Below are 6,943 nucleotides of genomic sequence, written 5' to 3' on the forward strand. Positions count from 1 at the left end.
CTGCTTTGAGATCTAACCCAGGATTTCACATTGCTTTTAGGTATTTTCTCTTCTTAGTCTCCGCCAGTCTGTCACAGTTCCTTGGTCTTTCTTTGTGTTTCATGACCTTGACAGCTCTAAAGAAGACTGACCAGGTATTTTTAGGATTGTTCATTAATTAGGATTTGTCTGATGTTTTTTCCTAATTGGAGTAAGGTTATGCATTTTTGGCAAAGACTCAGAAAAATGGTGTTGTGTCCTTCTCAGTGGACGGCGTCAAGATGTCTACGATTGTTGACATTCCATTACTGGTGATGTCTACCAGGACTCCTAGGTTGAGTTGAGGATTGCTGGGTTTCTCCACTGTCAAGTGACTCCCCACCCCCTTTGCAGCCAATAAATACTTTTGAGGAGATTCTTGGAGACAATGCCATTCCTGATTCTCCTCAAATTTTGCCCACAAACTTTAGCGTCTATAATTTTCCTAAGAACATTCCAAAGTCGTTTTTCTAATTAATACTTCTACCAGCAATTTATGGGAGTTCCAGTTGCTCTGAATCCTCAGCGACTTAGCATTGCAGTCTTGTCAATCTTATTAAAAATATTATGCTGTGGGTGTGCAATTAAAGCCTTATTATGGCTTTCATTTGCATTTTTTTGGCAACTGATAAGTTTGAAAATCTTTTCATATGCTCTTGGGCATTTGGATTTCCCCTTTTGTGAAGTTCATGTTTAACATTTTTCTCTTAGGTTGTTTTTCCTTTTGTTATTGACTTTTCATATATTCTTATATATAATAATATATGAAAATATATATTATATATGAATATATGTTATATATGAATATATATACTTTTATATATTCATATTATATATGACTATTAATATATTTTATGTATTAAGTATTTTATATGTTTTGGGTAATAGGTCTTTGTCAGAAATATTTACTGCAAATATCTTCTACTCGTATGTGGCTTGTCTTTTTTTCTCTCTTAAAAATGTGTTTTGATGATCCGAAGTTCTTGATTTTGGCCAGACATTGTGGGTCATGCACATAACCCCAGCACTTTTGGAGGCTAAAGTGAGACAATTGCTTGCAACCAGGAGTTTAATATCAGCCTGGACAATACAGCAAGACCTCATCTCTTAAAAATATTAGCCAGGCATTGTGGCTACAGGTGTGTGTCTGTAAGTCTCAGCTACTTAGAAGGCTGAGGTGGGAGGATTGCTTATCAATGATCATGTCGCTGCACTCCAACCTGGGTGGCAGAGCAAGATTCCATCTTTAAAAAGAAAAAGTTCTTAATTTTAATAAAGTCAGCTTATTAATCTTTTTCTTAATAGTTAATGCTTTTTGTGATCTGTTCAGAACAATTATGTCTAAATCACTTTGATGGAGATAGTACCATCTGTTATCTTCTAGAAACTTATTTAATCATTTTTCTTCAGATCTTTACCTCATCTAGAATTTATTTTTGTGAATGCTGTGAAATGCTGTTGAACTTCATTTTTTGAAAAAAAGATCTATGTGCAGTCAATGTAGACCTTTTATTGAAAAGGCTCTCTATCCCCTTTTGTCACTCTATGGTGACCGTATTGAAGCAACATCAAGCCGGTTGGCCTGTGTCTGGCCTTTCTGTTCTATCCGACCAATGTGTCTGTCTATCCTTGAACCTGAACCACCCTCTTCAATACTGTAGGTTTATAGTTTGGCATCTGGGAATGTAAGGCTCCAACTTTGCTTTTTTACATCAAGATTGTCCTCATTAATCTTAACCTTCTTTATTTTTATAAACATTTTAAAATCAGCCTGCCAATTTAAAAACACAAGACACACCAAAAAAACCTTGCTAGATTTTAATTGAAATAGCAAAAATTAAAAAAGATGATGGAATAATTTTGGGGAATTGACATATTCACAATTGAGAGTTGAGTGTTCCAATCCATAAACATGATATATCCTGTCAATTAACTATTCTTCACTTCCCCAATTGTGTTCTTCAGGCTTCTGTGAGTTCTTGCACATATTTGATTTTTTGCTCCCTTTGTAAATGTCACGATGTTTAAATTTGCTAACTGAGTGATACAAACATTAGGGTAGAAGAAGAGATTCAGAGTCATGGACTAATCTGGTAGGGAGAATTCATTTTTGCGCCAACCTCTCTGTCTTTTGATTTATTTTTGTCTTGTTTTGCTTTTGTCTTGTGGTGGTGGTGGTTTTCCAAAGCCTTGAGCTAGGTGTAGGATCCTCTATGCCCAGGCCCCCTTCAGATCCCTTCCGCTGAGAGCTTCTTCCTTATTTTTAATTTTTATTTTACCTATTTATTTTTTTGAGACAGAGGCTCACTCTTTTGGCTCAGGATACAGTGCAGTGGCATCAGCCTAGCTCACAGCAACTTCAAACTCCTGGGATAGAGTGATCTTCCTGCCTAGGTCTCTGGAGTACCTGAGACTACAGCCTCCTTCTGCAATGTCCGGCTAATTTTTCTATTTTTGGTAGAGATGGGTTCTCGCTCTTGCTCAAGCTGGTCTCAAATGCCTGAGCTCAAGTGATTCTCCTGCCTTGGCCTTCCCAGAGTGCTAGGATTACAGGCATGAGCACCTGGTCTGTGTGTAAATCTGTTCTAACTATTATAACACACACATCCTTATAAAAGCAACTGAATAGCTTGAAATCTCAATTCTCAGCTGTAAAATGAGAATAATAATAAACTAAATATACTAATGATATCAAGGCTTGTAAGTGTCAAGAGCGATGCTAATTTGCTATTATCTGTTGTTAAACTTAATTGGTGCAATATTGTTAAGTTATGAAGTCAGATTCTACATATAAACCCATCAATATCTGACTGTGTGGTTTGCCAAAGCCTTCAGCCCACGTCTGCCTTTCAGAGTGCCATGCAGGACGTTAGAATAGAGGATGGAAACTCTGGCTCTCCTTCTAGATCTCTGGCTGGCCACCTGATTTTGAAATCATTTAAGGAGGGACAAAATCCTTTACTCTGAAATTAGAAAGAAGACAGTATACAAGTTTCTCTGGGAAACTGATGTTGATAAACCTGCCACATTAAAAAGTAAGGATAAATATCACTGCTTTGGGAAAGAACAGCTTTTGGTAGAGGTGATAGGGTCAAAACAGAAAGGTGAAGGGCACTGGGGTTTGGATGAGAGGGGATGAGGAAATGAGGCATATGTTTTATTATTTCCTAATTCCAGTCTTGGCAACAGATCTTATTTTTCTGTGGGGGTGTGTGTGCATGTGCATGTGTGTGTGTGTGTGTATGTGTAATAGAGGCCGTTATTTCTGTAAAGAATGAGGCTTGCAACCTTTGAACAGCTTACTATATCACGCCTTGCTACCATTCTCGCCATTTTTAGCTTGACAGCCCATGAACCAGGGCATCCAATGAGATGAAGACAGAACATCCCAATCAATATAAATGGGAATAAAGAATAGAAATGGTTCCATGAGTTAGTGATGCTGGCTATTTAACTTGAACAAGATGTCTCATTAGTTTGGCCCATCAACACTACATCTCCACACTCACAGGGCCATGACTATATTTAACATCACAGTTAAAATGACAATACTTGTCATTAATTGTCCTCATATCAAGATTGAGTACATAGGATTCATGCTTCTCCATTCTTGTGATGCTTTACTAAGAATAATGTCTTCCACTTCCATCCAGGTTAATACGAAGGATGTAAAGTCTCCATTTTTTTTAATAGCTGAATAGTATTCCATGGTATACATATACCACAGCTTGTTAATCCATTCCTGGGTTGGTGGGCATTTAGGACAATTAATGACAATTAAGTTTATGGGGGGGGAAGCAGAAAGAGGGATGGAGGGAGGAGGGTGGGGCCTTAGTGTGTGTCACACTTTATGGGGGCAAGACATGATTGCAAGAGGGACTTTACCTAACAATTGCAATCAGTGTAACTGGCTTATTGTACCCTCAATGAATCCCCAACAATAAAAAAAAAAAAAAAAAAAAAAAAAAAAAAAAAAATGACAATACTTTTGCAAGGTAGATAAGATTTTCATTTTCCATACAGACAATGTGAAATAAAAAAAAATAAAAGGTCTGGAGGTTGCTGTGAGTCCTGTGACATCAGGGCACTCTACCAAGGGCGGTAAAGTGAGACTCTGTCTCTACAAAAAAAAAAAATAAATAAATAAATAAAAGGTCTTTCTCTGAGACATTAGTGCAGGAACTGTTCATATGTTTGCGATGGATATTTGTAGTCTCAGCTAACCTAAAATAGGACCTGGAACAAAATTAATTAAGTAGCTTACTTGTAAAGTGCATACCAGCTTGTATATACTGCGTCTAATTCAGGAGAGTTTTAAAAGAGCACGGCTTTGGGCGGCGCCTGTGGCTCAGCGAGTAGGGCGCCGGCCCCACATGCCGAGGGTGGCGGGTTCAAACCTAGCCCCGGCCAAACTGCAACAACAACAAAAAAAATAGCCAGGCGTTGTGGCGGGCGCCTGTAGTCCCAGCTACTAGGGAGGCTGAGGCAGGAGAATCCTGGAAGCCCAGGAGTTAGAGGTTGCTGTGAGCCGTGTGACGCCACGGCACTCTACCGAGGGCGGTACAGTGAGACTCTGTCTCTACAAAAAAAAAAAAAAAAAAGAGCACGGCTTTGTCTCCATGCTCTGGAAAAGATTTTGCAAGGGTTATAAGTGATGGTATAAAATTAGATAGTGGGAAAATTTAGTAAAGTTCTATGATGAAAAGATATCATTAAGAGGGACTTTACCTAACAATTGCAATCAGTGTAACCTGGCTTATTGTACCCTCAATGAATCCCCAACAATAAAAAAAGAAAAAAAAAAAGAAAGAAACAAAGAAATCAAATAGCCGGGCGTTGTGGCCGGCGCCTGTAGTCCCAGCTGCTTGGGAGGCTGAGGCAAGAGAATCGCTTAAGCCCAGGAGTTGGAGGTTGCTGTGAGCTGTATGAGGCCACGGCACTCTACCGAGGGCCATAGAGTGAGACTCTGTCTCTACAAAAAAAAAAAAAAGAAACAAAGAAATTGGGTGGCGCCTGTGGCTCAGTGAGTAGGACCCCGGCCCCATATGCTGAGGGTGGTGGGTTAAACCCAACCCTGGCCAAACTGCAACAACAAAAAAAAGGAAAAAAAAAAACAAAGAAATCAATATAAGCTCATTGTAATATGGAAGATGATGGAAATGGTGGATCACAAGGTGGCCCTTGAGTGACAGACGATATATAGGCAGGTAGAGAACTCGGACATCCTGGATTTTCCAGGGCTGCCTCAATCTGTTATCATAACCATAGCTGTATTTATTACATTCTTACTCCATGCTAGTTCTATACTTGTACCTATTACCTATAACCTTCTCAACCAGAAAGTTATGAAAATTCTCCCTATTTTTCAAATGAATAAAGTAAGGCACAGAGAAGCTGAGCAACTTGTTGGAGGTGGCTCAGGTACAAGGCAAGGGGCTGAAATTTGAACCCAGGTTCATATGCCTCCAAAGTTTTAGCCACTACATGGTATCTTGTGTAGTTTGCATTTTTTTTTTTATTTTGAAAGTTTTATTTACTGAAGTTTGCTGACATTTTGGCTTATCTTGTAGACTATTATTCTCACATCTGGCACAGTGTAGGAAGTCCTCTTTCAAAATAGCCTGCTCTGTCTCCAGGCGAGCACATGTGCAGGACACCATCCGTTCTTTGTTTTTTTGTTTATTTATCTATTTTTATTTATTTTTTTCATTAAATCATAGCTGTGTACATTAATGTGATCATGGGGCACCATACACTGGTTTTATAGACCATTTGACACATTTTTATCACACTGGTTAATATAGCCTTCCTGGCATTTTCTTAGTTATTGTGTTAAGACATTTACATTCTACATTTACTAAGTTTCACATGTACCCTTGTAACATGCACTGCAGGAGGGAGGGGAAAGGTGGGCAGAGGGAGGGTGATTGGTGGGATTACCATCCGTCCTTTGTGAGGCCCTGTCTTGTTAATTTACACCCAGCCTGGTACCTGAACATTGAGGTTTTTAAGGTGTGGTACTGGAAGGTGTCTGTGCTCCTATTTTCCTCTTTGGTGCTGTTTTTTTTTTTCTTCTTCTTCTTTTGAATCCCACAGCAGTTTTTCAAATGTGCTTTTTAACTGAAAAGCATACCTTCTGGAAGATGTGGCCTGATGTTTGACTTAGAATAAGCGGCTTCTGATGTGTGTGGGCTGTCCGTGTTTCTCCAGAGCTGCGCATTGCCACTTGTTATTGGTAAAAACCATCTGCATGTTGCAAGCTTATCATGACATCTAGGACTTGAGTCACCTCATCTTTCAGGGACACCATTTGAACCCTAGATAATGACTGCTCTGGAAATAGACAAAACCCAGGCATCCAACCTTAGTCCTGAGTGGAGGAATGGGCTGTCTAAATTCTTTTTCTTTTTATATAATTGTTTTAGATTCATTGAGGGTACAAAGAATTAGGTTACACTGTTTGCATGTGTTAGGTAAAGTCCCTTTTATAATTGTGTTCTGCCCACAAGAGGTGTGCCATACACTGTAGCCCCATCCTCTTCCCTCCTCCCCTCTCCCTGCTCTCTCGTTTCTCTGCCCTCCACCTTGATCTGATTTGAGTTTTTCTCTTCTGCGAGTGTGCCTTAGATCATCTTCTGGCTTCATATTAGACTTGAGTACATTGGCTTCTTGCTTCTCCATTCTTGTGATGCTTTATTAAGACAAATGAGTTCCACTTCCATCCAGTTTAATACCAAAGATGTAAAGTCTCCATCTTTTTTAATGGCGGAATAGTATTCCATGGTATACATATACTAGTGCTTGTTAATCCATTCTCGGGTTGGTGGGCATTTAGATTACTTCCACATTTTGCAATTGTAAATTGAGCTATGATAGTCTAGTGCAAATGTCCTTGTGATAAGACGTTTTTTCTTCTGGGTAGAGA

The sequence above is a fragment of the Nycticebus coucang genome, chromosome 19 (assembly GCF_027406575.1).
Source record: "Nycticebus coucang isolate mNycCou1 chromosome 19, mNycCou1.pri, whole genome shotgun sequence".
Classification (NCBI taxonomy): Eukaryota; Metazoa; Chordata; class Mammalia; order Primates; family Lorisidae; genus Nycticebus; species Nycticebus coucang.